At 40.3% G+C, this 18,889-nt stretch overlaps 1 protein-coding gene across 15 annotated transcripts in view; it reads right to left on the reverse strand.

The window, feature by feature from the left end:
• The window catches only part of DTNB (dystrobrevin beta), a 249,854-nt gene that overhangs the window by 139,578 nt on the left and 91,387 nt on the right, over nt 1-18,889 (reverse strand). The window lies entirely within an intron of this gene.

The following is an 18,889-nucleotide window of genomic DNA, read 5'->3' on the forward strand; positions in this document are numbered from 1 at the left end:
AAATTCAAAATAGAGGTTATCTCTGAGGAGTGAGGAAAATGGGTATATACTATGGACCTCTTTCCACATCTGAACATATAAATCTATTTCACTTATTTTGACTGCTACACAGAATTCCACAGCTATAATTATATATATATATATATGTATGTATATATACCATAATAAATTTAGCCATTTTGCTACTGTTGGAGATTTTGGCCGTCTCTTCATACCAAAATCTTAATATATTTGGTGCAAGGGTCTTTGTGGGAGAATTCCTATATGGGGAATTGCTGGGTCAAAGGTTATATGCATTTAAAATTTTATTTTTCAAATACTGTATCAATTCACACTCCCACCAACAATCTTCTGGAGTCCTCTTCTCTACACTCTTGCCAAAATCGAATATTATCAATCTCTCACACTTTTCAAGTCAGGAAGACATTCCCATGATCAAAAGTAGTTTAAAAACTGGAAAAAGTGGGAGATGCCAACTTTATAATGTTCTTTAACAAACACAGGGGTATATAGGCTAATAACATACTAAGGAATTATGAGATAATAGAATATACAGACAAATGAACAGATAATTATAATAGCATGATAAGTGCCTTAAAAGAGGTATTCAGCGTGCCATAGCAGAGCATGAAGAGACATATAAATCAGCTTGGGGATCAGGAAAAGAGGCAATGGCTGAGCTGAATCTCAGAGGCTGAAGAGAAGTTGGCATGGGAAATCTGGGAGGATGGGGAGGAGAGGAGACAAAGGGAGATAGAACAACAGATTCAAAGACATAAAAGTAAGAAAATATGGTAGAACAAGCAACTGGAAATAGTTCAATACTGTCATAGTGCTGTCTATGAGTTAAAGCCATACATAAAAGTCCAAGTCCAAAGACAAAACTGAAGACGCTTTCAAAATGTTACTCCATAAGATAAAACCCCAGTGTGTTACAAATCATCTCTGATTTAGAAGCTGCTTCTAGCATACATTGAACAGATAGTTCTCTGGCCAAATGCAGCAACAGATTGCATGGCAGGATAGAATGAGGAAGGAGAAGTGTGACCAATACTTCAGGTCTGGGTAAACAAAGGGTCTAGTCAGCTAAGACAAAAAGGAGCAGAGCACTTGAGTACTATGGAAAAAGATTTACAGGCAGCCAAAGTCCCACAAAAGGGAGGCTGGAGGTTGGAGAGAGCATGAAGGTTGGAAAACCAAGAAGACCCACCAAGTGCTTCTTTGTATAGCAGCACTCTGTGGGGCCGGGAGCAGAACAGGCACTAGAAATGTTTACTGAACGATTACCAGGGCAGAAAGCTCTCTGCCTGGCTGAAATTTCCCCCTGGATGATGACACCTAGGCACCCGCTGTCTCCAAAGGCTGTCACAAACACTGCCACAGGTGAAGGCAGGAACGGAGCCAGAAGTCAATTAACGTCACACATGATACAGATGCTCCACAGCCAGGAACCGAAGACCACCACCACTATTACTTAGCTCTGAAACAGTGTTCCCCAAAACTGTCTGAAGATTTAAAAATTCCTGGGGTATTTGTTTCAAAATAAAACAAAACAAAACAGATTCCTCTAACTCAACCCAGACCTACTAAGTTAAAATTCCCAAGGGTAGAGACCTGGTACTCTGTATATTTAACAAGCTGCCCAGCTGATTCTTTTCAAGCCATTTTGGGAAGCACTGATCTAGAAGTTCTTGCCAAAACAAAAAGGTAAAAAAAAAAAAAAGGTATAACTATTGGAAAATGATTGTTACTGTTTCCCACAGGCAATATAGTTATCTACTTAGAAGTCTAAGAAAATTGACTGAAAAAATTATTAGAACCATGTGTTGACAGAAAAGCTAGTGAGACTTCAAGATGGAAATGTCCATAGGACCACTGAATATAGGAGTCTTAACCTGGACCAGAAGCCTGGGCTGGAATTAAGAACTGCAGAGGGGAGCTTCCTTGGTGGCACAGTGGTTAAGAACCCACCTGCCAATGCAGGGGACACGGGTTTGAGCCCTGGTGCGGGAGGATCCCACATGCCGCGGAGTGACTGGGCCCGTGCCCCACAGCTACTGAGCCTGCGCTCTGGAGCCCATGAGCCACAACTGCTGAGCCTGCATGCCACAACTGCTGAAGCCCGTGTGCCACAACTGCTGAAGCCCACGTGCCTGGAGCCCGTGATCTGCAATGGGAGAGGCCACCCAATGAGAAGCTTGCGCACCACGGCAAAGAGTGGCCCCCACTTGCCACAACTGGAGGGAGCCCGCACGCAGCAATGAGGACCCAACGCAGCCAAAAATAAAAATAAATAAATAAATAAATTTATTTTAAGTCCCTGCAGAGGGACTTCCTTGGTAGTCCAGCGGTTAAGACTCCATGCTACCAGGGCAGGGGGCCTGGGTTTGATCCCTGGTTAGGGAACTAGATCCCACATGCTGCAACTAAAGATTCCACGTGCCGCAACTAAAGATTCCATGTGCCGCAACTAAAGATTCCGCATGAAGCAACTAAAGATCTCGTGTGCCGCAACTAAAGATCCTGCATGCTACCATGAAGATCCCGCATGGGGCAACAAAGATCCCGCGTGCTGCAACTAAGACCTGGCGCAGCCAAATAACTAAATAAACAAATATTTTAAAAATAAAGTTAAAAAAAAAAGAACTGCATACATCTATTAGTGTTGGGGGGGTTGGCTGCGGAGGGTCATCTAAAACCTGGTACGCTCAGAGGTTGCAGCAAGAGAAGAAAAGACGGCTCACTCAATCAGTGTGTTGTGCACCTGAAACTAACATAATATTGTAAATCAACTATACTTCAATTGAAAAAAAAAGAATAAGAAAAGCAGCTCAGGAGAGAATGCCAGGGAACACAATATCTGGTTTATCATAGGTAATCAAAAGTTTCATAATTGGACATTTTGTGGTCACTAAATGGAGATAAAACGTAATGAATATACAATACACGTGTATTAAGTGTATTTAGAGAAACAGTTCTACCATAAATCTGTATCTGTAGATCTCAGAATGTCCTAGATATACAGACAATAATCACTGATATATCTGAGTTAATGTAGAAACAGACAAGCAATTCACACTGCTGGGTCATGCAGATTCCTCTAATCCTCTCTACACATGGAAGCAGGATACACAAATGCTCCAGTTCAGCTCTGGTGGCCACGTTTAAGAATCAAAAAAGATCTAACACTGTAGAAAGGGCTGTGGGTAAGATGACTGCCAGAGGAAACCGTTCACTTGAAGAACTGCTTGGTTTCGGTTAAGTCACACATTCTCTGCAGTGGAAAACCTCCCTGTCATCTCTTTGCTCTAAAAATAATCAGGCTAGTTGAAAAAAACACCTTATTATTTCATAAACTACACATCAATACTTTCTTTGATAAGTATCCATCTTTTTAAACAGCTGGGTCCATTTCAAATGTTCTGCTTTCAAACTCAGCACTTCTGCAGCTGTAAATGGGTTTAAGAATACACAGTGCATCCAAATACCACAGCAGAATGGGGGCAATATTCAAATACTGAAAAGAAAAATATTTAAAACATCCCACTCAACCTACTGAAAATGCTGATAAATGCTGTCAGGATACCTCTAGCCCATTCCTTTTATCTCTTGGATGGCCCAAGAAATTCATAATTTCAGAGGGAAGGCCTTGGTCAACGAAGCAGTCAGTTTAGCTGTGGTCAGGAGAACTTCAGGGTGCATCTCCCCAGGTTTCATACCACCTTAACAGGAGTAAAGATGGGAGCCCAGAGCTCTGCTCACTCCTGGCAAGACCCTCTCCCAGTAATACTCACGTTGACAGCACCATGATCTGCCTAGGAGACTGTCTGGGGCTAATTCCAACACAACCTTTATCATAGGTTATGCCTGTTTCATAAGAAATCTTAGACTCCCGCTTGGATTCTCATTCCCATAAGGCTCTGCACATAGCCTCACAAGACCCCATCTCCCACTAATCCTCCACTTTCAAATCCTTCAACTTATCTTCATAGTCTACCATCAGCAAAATCCCTTCTCTGGCTGAGAATCCTCTTCTCCGAGTGTTACTTTCACATGGAAACCTGGCTTTCCCTGAAGGCCTGGCTTCCTCTGCAGCCATTCAAGTGGCAGCTGCTTTCTCTCTCATACCCCTCAAACAGCTGGACCTCCAGGTGGGGAGATGTCCTCCCAGAACCTCACTGCCATTCTCAGATTATCTCCCCTTTTCCTTAAAACCTCCATTTTGAATTTCATGTCATCAGACCAAAACCCTAAATATTCCTCTACAGTGGAGTCCAATATTACTGTCACAATTCTTGTTGATTTCAACATCCACAGAGTTGACCTTTCCCATACACTATTGTGGTCAACTGAATGGAGGACGTCCCAAAAGATATGCCCACACCCTCATCTCTGGAACCTGAGAATATTGCCGTATATGTCAAAATAGTAAACATTACCTTCTATGGCAAAATATGTGATTGAGTTAAGGATTTGGAGACAAAGAGTTTATCCTGGATTATCTGGGTAGACCCAAAATGCAATTACATGTATCCTTATAAGATAGACACACAGAGAACAGAGAGAAGAGGAAGAGGCAATGTGACCAAGGGGACAGAGACTGGAGTGAGGCAGCCACAAGTCAAGGAATGCCAACAGCCACCAAAGGGTGGAAGAGGCAAAGAACGGTGTGATGGTTAATTCTGTGTGCTAACTTAACCTATGCTACAGCGTGCCCAGATAGTCGATCAAACATTACTTTGAGTGCTCCTGTGAGGGTGTTTTTGAATGAGATTAACATACAGATTGGTAGACCCAGTAAAGCGTATTTGTCTTCCTAACGTGGGTGGGCCTCATCCAATCAGTTGAAGACCTGAACAGAATAAAGAGGCTACCCTCCCTCAAGTAAGAGAGAATTCCTCCTGCCTGACTGCCTTTGAACTGGGATACTGGATTTTCTGCTTTTGGAGTTGAACTGAAACATCTGCTCTTCCTGGGTCTCAAGCCTACAGGCCTTCAGACTGGAACTACATTATCAGTTCTGGGTCTCAGGCCTTCAGACTCAAACTGGAACTATACCCTTGGCTCTGCTGGGTTTCCAGCTTTCTGACTCTTCCTGCAGATCTTGAGGCTTGTCAGCTTCCACTGCTGCATGAGCCAATTCCTTATAATAATCACTTCTTATATAATTGTAAACCCTATTGACTCTGTTTCTCTGGAGAACCCTGACTAATATAAATGGGTTCTTCCCTGGAGCCTCCAGAGGGAGTATGGCCCTGCTAACATCTTGATTTCAGATTATGGTATCCACAGACATAGAGAACAGACTTGTGGTTGCCAAGGGGGAGGGGGGTGAGGGAGGGATGGGCTGGGAGTTTGGGATTAGCAGATGCAAGCTATCACATACAGAATGGATACACAACAAGGTCCTACTGTATAGCACAGGGAACTATATTCAATATCCTGTGATAAACCACAATGGAAAAGAACATGAAAAAGAATGTGTGTGTATATATATGTATAACTGAACCACTTTGCTGTACAGTAGAAATTAACACAACATAGTAAATCAACTATATGCCAATAAAATAAATTTTAAAATAAAATAAAATTGTGGTGTCCATAACTGTGAGAGAATAAATTTCTGTTTTAAGCCACCAAGTTTGCAGTAATTTGCTACAGTAGCTTCAGGGAGCGTATACAGTGGCCTTCCCTGAACTCTCCTACAACAACGTTCCCCCACTCTGCGTGGGTCACCAGCTTCAAGTCACGTCCTAGAACACCGTATTGCCAATTACCGCACATTATCTAACATCTCCATGTCAAGCACTGCGCTCTCATACCAACTTCTATCTCTCTAGATCACTCCTTCCAGTGCCCTCGAACAATACTTCAGCGCCGATGGGACCCGTCTCCACCGAGCCTGCTACCTTCACACAGTTCCTTGTCTCCCTCATGGTCTCATTTCTCTCTTCAACCGACTTATATTCCACAGCCCATTACGACATTCATGTCTTTGCATACTCTCCAGCCTCTCTCGCCAACTCTCCTCCTTCGTCACACTCTTCTGTCAAAACCCCAACTCCACCCACTCTGCTCCTCTACCCACACAATGAGGGGGCGGAAGTAAAATATACAGCTACGCTGACTGGTCTGACTTTGAATTCATAACCACCAACCTCAAGTTAGTCATTCCAATCTCAGTTCAAATGTCACTTCTTAAAAAAAACTTTCCCTGACCAATTTTTAATAGCTTTATTGAGATATATAATTCACACACCATAAAATTCACCCTTTTAAAGTTACAATTCAGTGGTTTTAATATATTTAAAACAGTTGTGTAACCATAACTAATATCTCATTTCAGAAGATGTTTTTCACCCCCAAAAGAAACCCAATACTCTTTTTGCCCACCCCACTAATCCACTTTGTCCCTATGCATTTGCTTACTGTGGATATTTCATATAAGTGGAATCAAACACTATGTGACTTTTTATGTCTGGCTTCTTTCACTTAGCATATTTTCAAGGTTCATCCATGTTTTAGCATGTATCAGTACTTCATTTCTTTTTGTTGCCTAATAATATTCCATAATGTTGAAATAACATGTTTGATTATCTGCTCAACAGTTGACAGACATTTGGCTTTATTTCCACTTTTGAGGTATTTTGGATAATGTTGCTATGAACATTCATGAACAAGTTTTTCTGTGAACATATATTTTCAACTCTCAAAGGAGAATTCTCAATTCTCACCTAGGAGTGGAATTGCTGGATCACATGGTAACTCTGTTTAACATTCTGAGCAACTGCTAAACTATTTTGTCAATGTGGCTGCACCATTCTACATTCCCACCAGCAGTGTATTAGGGTTCCTATTTCTTCACATTCTCAACAACACTTGTTATCGTCAGTCTTTATTTCAGCCAACCTAGTGGGTGTGAAGGGGCATCTCATTGCAGCTTTGATTAGTCATTTCCCTAATGACTAATTAATGTTGATCATCTTTTCACATGTTTACTGGCCATTTGTATACCTTCTGAAATGTATATTCAGATCCTTTGCCCGTTTTCTTCTAAAGTTAACTTTAAAAAAAATTGTAAAAAACACATAAAATTTACCAGCTTAACCATTTTAAATGTACAACTCAGTAGTGTTAAGTATATTCATATTCCTGTGAAACAGATCTTGCAAACTCTGGGATCTTACAAATCTGAAACTCTATAGTACTGATTAAACAACAACTCCCTCTCTTCTCCCCCTCACTCCAGCTCCTGGTAACCACCATTCTACCTTCCCTTTACCCGTGTTTAAATTGGGTTATTTGGTGTTTTTCTGTTGTTGTTGCTGAGTTGTAAGAATTATTTGTAATTCTGGATACAAGTCTCTTATCAGATATATGATTTGCAAATATTTTCTCTTTTTCAGTGGGTTGTCTTTTTACTTTCTTGGTGGTATCCTTTGAAGCACCGAAGTTTTTAATTTCAGTGAAGTTCAATTTATTTTCTCCTGTTGCTCATACTTCTAATATCATATCTATTGTATGGGATAAGGCAGGGATCTGCCTTCATTCTTTTGCATGTGGATATCCAATTGTCTTAGCACCATATTTTGAGAAGACTATTCTTTCCCTACTGAATGGTCTTATCACCCTTGTTGAAAATCTACTGACAATAAATGTAAGTGCTTATTTTTAGATTCTCAATTCTACTCCATTAATCTATACGTCTATCCTCATGCAAATACTACACTGTCTTGATTACTGTTACTTTGACGTAAGTTTTGAAATCAGGAAGTGTGAGTCCTCCAACTGTGTTCTTTTTCAAGATTGCTTTAGCTTTTTTGGGTCCCTTGCATTTCCATATGAATTTTAGGATCAGCTTATGAGGTTATGAAAAAAATCAGCTGAGATTTCCCTAAGAACTACACTGAATCTGTAGATAAATCTGGGGAGTACTGCTATCTTAATAACATTAAATCTTCCAATCCATGAATGTGCATGTCTATGTATTTACTTAGGTCTTTTAAAATTTCTTTCAATGACTTTTGTAGTTTTCAGTGTACAAGTCTTACACCTCTTTGGTTAAATGTATTCCTATTTTCTTCTTTTGGATGCTACAGTAAATGAAATTATTTTCTTAATTACATTTTGGATTGTTCATTGCTAGAATAAAAAAGAAAACTAATTTTTGTACATCGATCTTGTATCCTGCAACCTTGCTGAACCTGTTTATTACCTCTAATAGTTTAGAGGTAAACTATTACCTCTAATAGTTGTGGGGGTGTGTGTGTGTATGTATTCCTTAGGCTTTTCTGTATACAAGATCTTGTGGTCTGCAAATAAAGAGTTTAACTTCTTTTTCCAATATGGATGCATTTTATTTCTTTTTGTTGCCTAATTGCCCTGGCTAGGACAGCCAGTACAATGTTTATATAAGCGGCAAGAGCAGACATGCTTGTCTTGTTCCTGATCTTACAGGGAAAGCTTTCAGTTTTTCACCATTAAGTGTAACATTAGCTATGGGTTTTTCACAGATGTTGAAGAAATTTATCAGATTGAGGCAGTTACCCTCTATTTCTAGTTTGCTGCTTGATTTTTATCATGAAAGGAGGTTGCATTTTGTCAAATTCCTTTTTCACATTTATTGTGATAATCATGTATTTTTGTCCTTCATTCTAATAATATGGTATTATATTGATTGATTTTTGCATGTTGAACCAACCTTGCATTTCTGGGATAATATACATTTGGTCATAAACTGATGTATAATCCTCTTTATATGTTGTTGAATTTGGTTTGCTAATATTTCATTGAGGATTTTTTTTTTAAAGATTTATTTATTTATTTATTGACTGATTGATTGATTGCTATGTTGGGTCTTCGTTTCTGTGCTAGGGCTTTCTCTAGTTGCGGCAAGCGGGGGCCACTCTCCATCGCGGTGCGCGGGCCTCTCACTATCGCGGCCGCTCTTGTTGCGGAGCACAGGCTCCAGACGCGCAGGCTCAGTAATTGTGGCTCACGGGCCCAGCTGCTCCGCGGCATGTGGGATCTTCCCAGACCAGGGCTCGAACCCATGTCCCCTGCATTAGCAGGCAGATTCTCAACCACTGGGCCACCAGGGAAGCCCCATTGAGGATTTTTGAGGCTACATTCCTAAGGGATATTGGTCTGTAATTTCTTTTGTTTTGATATCCTCTTTTTTGTTTGGTTAGGTTTTGTTTTGGTATCAGCATAACACTGGCCTGACAGAATGAGTTGGGAGGTGTTCATCCTCTCCTATTTTGGCAAATGTGTGAAGGCTTGGTATTAACTCTTTAAATGTTCAGTAGAACTCACCAGTGAAGGCATGGAGGCCCGGCCTTTTGTGGGAAGGTTTTTTTTATCACTACCTTAATCTCTTTACTTATCACAGATTTATTCAGATTTGCTGTCTCCTCCTGAGTCGGTTTCAGCAGGTTGCTGACCACCATATCCTAAGTAGCTGTTCAGTCATCTTTTTATCATTTTACTTTTCTACATAGAACTTATCATCATTTGATATCTTCCTTGTTCACTTATTTTGGGGATTTTGTTTTTAAAATGTTTTTATCCATCTGTCCCCTTTAAAATGTAAGCTCCATGAAGGCACCGACTTTGTCCTAGCCTTTTCTAAGTAACCCCACACCTAGAACAGTGTCTGCGAGGTACTGTTAGCAGGTACTGAATTAGAATTTGCTGGGTAAACGTATAAATGAGTTAGTGAAGCTGGCAGCAGAAAGTTAAGGGGGTTCCTGTCTTAAGGCTTCTGTTTTCTCTGTGTAAGAAAAGAGATCATCTACTGAAAGACAGGGAAGAGTTGGGGTAGATTGTTTAAAAAGAATGGAGACTTTACTCCTTTATGACTTTAACTGACCATTGCAAAGAATGGAAAAGCAAGGTGATCAGAGAAATGCAACAGGATTGCAATGCTAAGCATCAACATGTAGTCGGTGATCATGAAGCTTAAGGTAATACTAATCTGTCCTATTGTATGGATTTCTCCAGAAGTACTAGAGAAAGCAGATAAATTAGTTCATCCATGAATTTAGTTGACAGAGACATGGATAAAAAAGTCACAGGACAATGGCGTTTATGGTACAGGAATGAAGGGCCATATCTAAAATGGTAAGGAGAGAAGAAAAAAGAAGCCAGGAATGATGGATACAGAGAGGAGACAGATCAATGGATAAAAGGCTGGAAAGAGATTAAAAAATGATCTTAGTGAGAGTGGTTGAAAAGTCAACTGGAATGATAATGGGATATCAAAGGAGAATAGGATGTCAAAATCAGTGATTTTGGAAGTAGGAGCAGTTGGAAGTGGTGAAAAGGTCCAGGGTGTAACTGAGGGAGCAGATGTCTGATGTTCAGTGGAGAAGAAGAGTGTCAGAGTTGAAGAAGTCAAGAAACCATGTGGCCAAGGTCTTAAAAGGTTTGACTACAGAGATGCAGAAATCACCATGAGGTGGCCATCAATCGGGTACCAATCCATCCAGCAGTGAAGGAGTATGTCCAGAAAGGAAGGAGATAATACCACCAGAAAAGAAGAAGGATAACAGGGCTAAAATGACACGATCCTCAAAGCAGCATCTTGCTTGCATTGTTTTTTTTTTTTTAATCTAAGAGATTCAGGGTGTAAAGATCTAGAAGTGGCAGGAAGGAATGCAAGAAGGAAAATAACCAGGGTGACAGCATTCACAGCTGACCCTCAACTTATAATTGAGGATAATCCTCATCCTTGTATCAGCCTTTCCTCTTTGAATGTAGGTGGAAACTGTGAATATGATAAACGATCACTCCTCTGATTATGTTATACAGCAAAAGGAAGATTACCCTAGGTGGGCCTGGTCTAATCAGGTGAGCCTTTTAAAAGCAGCATTTTTTTCTGGCTGGTTTCAGAAGAGGTTTCAGAGAGATGCACTCTAGCTGGCCTGGAAGAAAGCCAACATCCATGCTGTGAACTGCCTATGAGGGCCACATGTCAAGGAACTGCGGGGAGCCCCTGGGAGCTGAGAGTCACCCCTGGCTGGCAGCTATCAGGAAAACGGGGACCTCATTATCACAGCTGCAATGAAATGAATCCTGCCAACAACCAGTGAGATGACAAGAGGACCCTCAAGCCCAGATGATAACTACAGCCTCAGCAGCTGACACCTCGATTTCAACGCAGTGAGACCTACAGCAGAGAATCCAGCCATGCCATTGCCTGGACTTCTGACCTAGATAACATATTTCTGTTGTTTTAGGCTGCTAAGTTTATGGTTATTTATTATGCAGGAAAAGAAAACTAAAACAGTGACCATAAATAGTTTACCCAGGATAATCGCAGTTTACGCATGTTGTCCCTGCATAATTAACAGTGTCCCCTTCCACTCTCACATGAGTCTGGATTATATGCTAAATTATACGGTCACCCTAACAATAATTTCACCTCCCAAACCCTAAAAATTCATGTGGATGTGGGAGAATAGATAGCCACCACCTGAAAGGGCTGCGAGAGAAGTGGAACACCTAGAGGAAAGCTAAATTTCTATTAAGACAAGGGGCTAAAAGAAATGCTTAGACAATCCCACTACTGGGCATATACCCTGAGAAAACCGTAATTCAAAAAGAGTCATGTACCACAATGTTCATTGCAGCTCTATTTACAATAGCCAGGACATGGAAGCAACCTAAGTGTCCATCGACAGATGAATGGATAAAGAAGATGTGGCACATATATACAATGGAATATTACTCAGCCATAAAAAGAAACGAAATTGAGTTATGTGTAGTGAGGTGGATGGACCTAGAGTCTGCCATACAGAGTGAAGTAAGTCAGAAAGAGAAAAACAAATACCGTATGCTAACACATATATATGGAATCTAAAAAAAAAAAAGGTTCTGAAGAATCTAGGGGCAGGACAGGAATAAAGATGCAGACGTAGAGAATGAACTTGAAGACACGGGGAGGGGCAAGGGGAAGCTGGGACGAAGTGAGAGAGTGGCACTGACATATATACACTACCAAATGTAAAACAGATAGCTAGTGGGAAGCAGCCACATAGCACAGGGAGATCAGCTCTGTGCTTTGTGACCACCTAGAGGGGTGGGATAGGTAGGGTGGGAGGGAGACGCAAGAGGGAGGGGATATGAGGATATATGTATATGTATAGCTGATTCATTTTGTTATACAGCAGAAACTAACACACCATTGTAAAGCAATTATACTCCAATAAAGATGTTAAAAAAAAAACCCAAACAAAACAGGTCAGAGCCACAGTGGGCAAGTCTCAGCAGTTTTTCTGAGGAGTGTGGGGCACTGACCTAAGGGACTAGATTTTGTAGCTTTTGTTTGGGTTTTCTTCATGTGTGTATCTTACCTCCTGCTGTAACTTGCTACAAGTAGGTATACTTGTCTTATGCCTTTTAAAAAAATAGTCCTCCTGGGCTTCCCTGGTGGCGCAGTGGTTGAGAATCTGTCTGCCAATGCAGGGGACACGGGTTCGAGCCCTGGTCTGGGAAGATCCCACATGCCACGGAGCAGCTGGGCCTGTGAGCCACAGTTACTGAGCTTGCGCGTCTGCAGCCTGTGCTCCGCAACAAGAGAGGCCGCGATAGTGAGAGGCCGCGATAGTGAGAGGCCCGCGCACCGCGATGAAGAGTGGCCCCTGCTTGCCACAACTAGAGAAAGCCCTCGCACAGAGACGAAGACCCAACACAGCCATAAATAAATAAATAAATAAATAAATAAATATTTAAAACTATTAAAAAAAAAAAAAAAGTAGTCCTCCTGCCTAGTTTTGCACGACGTACGAAGTAGCTATTTAACTATGACATGTAACTATTTAGAACTGAACAGGGGCATGGCCAAGAAGTGTACCTTTTCCTCAATGAATACACATTATCTCTTAGAATTCTAGAGATGTGAGGAGAGGTATGCTGATCACATGAAAATGAAACATTGCTTCTGACAAAGTCAACAGTCTTAATTGTTCCCAGTCTATAACAACATAATTTTCTGACTCCTTAAAGTAAATGATTTAATATCATCAGTGCCCAAACAACTACACTGGACATATGTGAGTTGCCCATTAATATTTACTTAAAAAAAAAAAAAAACAAGCAATAATATTAATAGAGATTGTTAAACAAATCCAATACTTTGTCATTTATTGATTTTGAAGAACGGGATAAGTAACTTTGTTCAGAGGTGGAGTCTGCCATCTGCTGGGAAGAAAGGTGAAATTTCCATATCATCAACTAAGTTATATAACTACCTCTACTGACAACAAACTGTACTGTGGTACAAGTGTATTGTATATACACATACACACTTCCTGCCATGGAGCAGTAACCACACGGGGATGGGTCAAATTTCTCTTGGTAAAGTGAAGACCAGAATAAGTGCACACCTGAATGTAAGGCACGGGGGAAGGCAGGGAATGGGAGCAGTCTTGTTTACCTCCAGCCCTCCTTGCGTATCAGGAAAGGGTTAAGAGTTTCCATTTGGGAAGATGAAAAGGTCCCGAAGATGGATGGTGGTGATGGTCGCACAACAACGTGAATATACTTAATGCCACTGAACTGTACTAATTTAGTAGAAAAACATGATAGTCTCCGTGGCTGAACGGAAATCCTTGATCAGAATGTAAGGCTTTATCCTCTGGGTGGCAGACTGTATTTTCCAAACATAACTGCGGGGATCTCTCTCACCACCCTTGCTCCACTGTGATGGACTTGACCGCCACCCCACCATCATGAGGTGAAGTCCCTTCTCCTTCCCTCCAGCCTTAGAGACTGTGACCAACAGAATATGGCGGAATGTTGCCGCATAACTGTACAGCCAGGTAAGACAAGGCCTTGCAGCTTCCCCACAGCTCTCACAGATGCTGGTCCTCCAGATGCTTCCTCCGGTGACGCTCTCTCTTAAAATAATGCCTCCATGCTGTGAAAAGCACAAGCCACATTCAGAGGCCCACACAGAGGTGGGTCCTGTCGACCATCCAGCCTTATGATCTGAACAAGGACTTCTGTTTAAGTGGTTCATTCAGTCACAGAGACTACCATGTTTTCTATTAAATTATACTTTTAAAAATAATACTTTATTCAAACCATGCATAATATTTAGTAGGATTTTTACTGCCATATTTAAATGACTCAGATTTGGAGGAAGATCCTGATACAGTGTTGCTGTTGTTGTTGTTGGTTTTTTTTAATCACTGTTAAATGATGTTTAGCCCAAACCTTCCCCATCTCAGCTGATGGCAATTCCATCCTTCTAACTGTTTGGGACAAAATCTTACAGCTTCCCTGGACTCCTTTCCTCTCACAAGCCACATCCGACCCATGAAGCAGATTTATAAAGTATATCCTAATTCAACTCTTTTCATCACCTCTACTGCTAACATCCTATCGTATCTTGTTTTAATTACTGCAATCATCTCTCTGAAATGGTCTGCTTCTATCTTTTCCTTCCACTGTTTACTCTTTACATGGCATCCAGACTGATCATTTTAAAATATAAATCAACTCAAGCTATTTTCTACCCAAAACTCTATAAAGATTCCTCCTTTCACTCAGAGTAAAAGCCAGAGTCCTTACAATGGCCAACAAGGCCCCTGTTGCCTCTCTGACCCCCTCCCTACAGTTCTCCTGCGGCTCCTGCTGCTCTGGCTACGCTGGCTTTTTTGCTGTTCCCTGAATTCACACACACACGCTTGCTGTATGGTCACGACCCTGAAAACTTCTGCTCTTCCCCAGATGTCTGCAGGCAGACATCTAAGACTTTGCTCAAATCTCACTTTTTCAACAAGGCCTATAAGACTATCTCCACTCCTACCCTTGATTCCTTTTTCTGGTTTCTTGCTCATGTGAGAGTCCAGTGTAAACTGGCAGAGGGGCTCTGATCCATGAATTCAGGGACCCAGCCTCCTTTCATCTAAGGACTCTGCCTCTGTTAACTAACAGAGATCCTTTCATTTGGGCTGGTGTACATAGGGAGTGGGAAGGGCAGAGATAGAAAGAATGGAGAAGACACACCTGCTTTAAACTACCTTGACCCAGAAGTAACACAGGTGACTTCTAAACAAATTCTTCCATTGGTAAGAACTAGTCATATGGCCCATCCGGCTACAAGGAGGATGGCTATATAATCTAGTTATATATCCAGAAGAAAAGGAAAACATGGATACTGGTAAGTACTTCTAATCACTAAATATCTTTCTGCTCACTTTCACTACACAAAGAACACACTCAAACCTCTCCCACCGCCCAGAAGCAAACCTGAAGTCCCATTCAGTCAGCACATCTAACTACAAGTGCAGGACCTCTGGCTCTGGCACAGTTTCCTTCATCAAGACCACGTGCAGCTCCTTAAGACACAACCTATGAACTGAAAAGGCATGTTATTTGCACCTGCTCTCCCCAGTCCCAATATACAATAGTGGGACAGGAGCAGAAGGTTCTTCCTTATCAAATATTCTCCTTGGCCATGTGGGCTCTGGCACGCCCTCCTGAGGGGCCATAAAACCTTCACAACCCACCTCTTTCCAGGGCAAGTTCTGGGTCCTTAAAAAGTGATTTTATAGCTGTAACAGTCAGGCTCATGGTTCCATTGCCAACAGAATTCCCTCAAAAACTTAGCAGGCCTTTGATCTATTTGTTTCCAGTCGGTTCCATGTGCCAGTAACCACACACAAAGTTCTTCCCCAGACATGCCTCCATGCCTCTTGCTTTCAACTAACAGAAGCTACCTGGAGGCCACATGAAACAATAGGTCAGCAGTTTCCAACTCTGGCTGCAAAACAGAATCTTGGCTGCAAAACAGAACTTTCAAAAGCTGCCTGTATCCAGGTTTCGTGTACCCTGGACCCATTAAATCAGAAGCTATGAAGGTGGGAGCAAGATGATTCTGATGAGCAGCCAATAAGAGCTACACTTCATCTGATCTTTGCCACAGGACTGTCACATTTTTTTTTCAACTGAGAACATTTACTAGGTCTTTGATGCTCAAAACCTCTCTCAACTCTTATCTCTTGTTCTCTAGAAATAGTCTGTTTTTCCTTTCACTGCCCCAACTCTCAGAACTTTCTCTATTCCCTTTCATTTTTTGCTTGAAAACTAGCCAATTCTTTCCTAAGCTCATCTCTTTCATGTAATACCTTACCAATAAGAGTCAACACACACTCTAACCTTTTCCAACGTTTGACCTAGAGTTCGCTTGGCATGAAGCAAGTCTTCCAAGTTATCATGGATGACAAATCTACCAAATTGGTCACCACTGCAGAACTTGCGTTTCTGTCTCTCCCAACTCCAACATCAGTGTCCCCATCAGTGTGCTACCTGACTGCTAAGCCAATGAAACAAATTTTAAGGTTTTGTTTTAACAGAATTCCACTTCCGGTACCAACCACTGTAGCAAAAACTAAAACCTCAGTAGCTTAACACAAAGTTTCTCCCTTGCTTCCATCAGAGTCACACAGGTTGGCAGGATATTCCTCTCCACCCATTGTTCAAGGACCCAGTTTCCTTTCATTTTATGGTTTCATCCTCTCTGGGTCCTAATGAAATTCTCTCCACTAAGCTGCTAGAGGGGATAGAAAAGGCACCCAGTTATTAACTGTCTTGTTCTGGGAAGACATATATCACTCTGATCACGTTCCACTGGTAACAGCTATTCACATGGTCCTTTTGGATACAGTGGGGCTGAGAAATGTAGTCTAGATGTGTGCCCAGCAAGAACAGGAAAACAGTGATGTTGATGAGCCCTAGTGGTCTCTTTAACACCCTTAAAACTTAAGCTCCACCAAGGCAGGAATCTTTGTCTGGTTTGTTCATAGATGTATCTCACAAGCCTCTTACAGTGCCTGGGACATAGCAGGTGCTCAAAAAATATCTTTTGAATAAATAATGAATGGACAGAATGAATTACAGGTATGGTACCATATGGCATTTTTTTCTATAATAAAGGGAAATGAATGGATTGATGAATAAAAGAATGGTGAATTATACTGCATAGTTACTTAGATAAAACATTAAACAGAACTTTTGGAAAAATCAAAATAAATTTCCAAGCACCAACACTACACATATCAAATCTACAATGCAAATTCATATACAAACTGGTTAAATGCACACTAAATTCATCTGTTGTGAACACAGAGAAACATTCATTCAAAATTTTAGTACAAACACAGTGGACAAACTTCAAAGAAATTACTATTAAACTGATTACACATTTTTTTGTCAGGTGGAAATTTCTTTACCCACGACAGCCTCAAAATTCATCCATATCTTCCTCAAAGAACAAGGGCACTGCACACAGAGTCCTAGTCTTAAAAACAAGTCACACACAGACACGTAAAAGACCTTACCAATATGCATCTACCATCATAATGCAAATACTCATCAAAATTCAGAACTAATACATTTATGATACCAGCTTCAAAATTATGCATGCTGATAATACTTGATTTTTCCTGAACTCTTAAGTCACTATAACAAAAATAAATTAATAAACTAGAAAAAAATAACAAAGCTGAAATAAAAATAACAATAAATGGCGATAAGACTTACTTCACAAGAGTGTTGTGAGGATCAAACAGAAATATAAGAATTCACTTGTGATTTCTGTACTTTCCTTTATGTATGTTATAGATCAACAGAGTATATGAAAAACTGCTTTGTAAATCATAAAGCAATATTCAAACAGTCACTTATATTTAAATAAATGTAAAATTCCCGTTTCTATAAGGGTTTTAAATTAGCTAAATGAGCAAGTTCACACTAAGGTGAAAAAGAAGTTCCTCATCCTCCTAGCCCCAACATCTAGAAAGAGAATTTTCAGTAGATACATTCCAGAGAATCCAATCATTATGAAAGGTAATAAGGCAAAGAGCTTTCTCAGTGTAAAGAGTTAGACTCTAAACAAAAAACAGTTGAAAAATATTAATAAGTCATTTAATACAGTGGGATACCTGTACTTTAAGAAGAAGAAAAAGTAACAGTTTGAAAATCTATAAATTCTCTCTGGTCAATGAAAAAGAGAATAAACTACTGGGTTTTATTTTTTGTTTTCCCTTTGCTTGTTTAAAAAATTTAAAATAATGACTCCTCAACCAAAAAAAATATTGGAATTTACAACACAAGACCCAGGATAGGAGGTTCAGTTTAACAAAATTTTATGGGTTAGCTGTAACTGAAAAGCCATCTAATAAAAAATTATCTCTAACACATTATCAGAGATGTAGGAAGTAAAGTATACACTTGATTAAAGTTTGTTTCTTGTTTTTAACTAATCCCTGATATAAACTTATTTGCTTTTCTCTTGGTTGAGTTTTAAGATGGCTAACTAGGAAAAAAAAGAAAATAGAAACAAACCCCTGCTTATTGAAGCTTTCTAATACTTAAAGTCTAGTAGGATGACCGGGCTTAAGAACCTAGATCCTGAATTATACTTATGACCCTATATATTTTTCTACCTTTTAGCAAACCAACCAAACAACAAACAAAAGCTAGAGGAAAAGGATTTAAAGCAAGGCTATAGCAATTTAGGAAATAAAAATATGACATTTTTTAAACTCTGGAAATAAACTGAGAGAAGGGAAGAAAAAATGATTGATGCTAAACTTGTTACATGATTTATAAACACCACAGAAAAATCAGACATTGACCTCTACCCAAATACTGTTATTTAAAAGATTGCTTTTGAAAGTAAAGACATCAGCGTGGCAATTGTAAAATACAGTATTTACCCAACTTTAGAGAGGTAAAAATTTAACTCCTTCATCTCAAGCAGCTTTCTCTGCAACATTTAAACCCTATAAGCATGAATAAAGTTTGCTTGAAAAAAAGAACTTTAAATCTTCCTTAAAGCTCAGAGAGTAAGTCTTCTGGGGTGGGGGTGGTACCCCCT

The sequence above is a fragment of the Eubalaena glacialis genome, chromosome 14 (assembly GCF_028564815.1).
Source record: "Eubalaena glacialis isolate mEubGla1 chromosome 14, mEubGla1.1.hap2.+ XY, whole genome shotgun sequence".
Lineage (NCBI taxonomy): Eukaryota > Metazoa > Chordata > Mammalia > Artiodactyla > Balaenidae > Eubalaena > Eubalaena glacialis.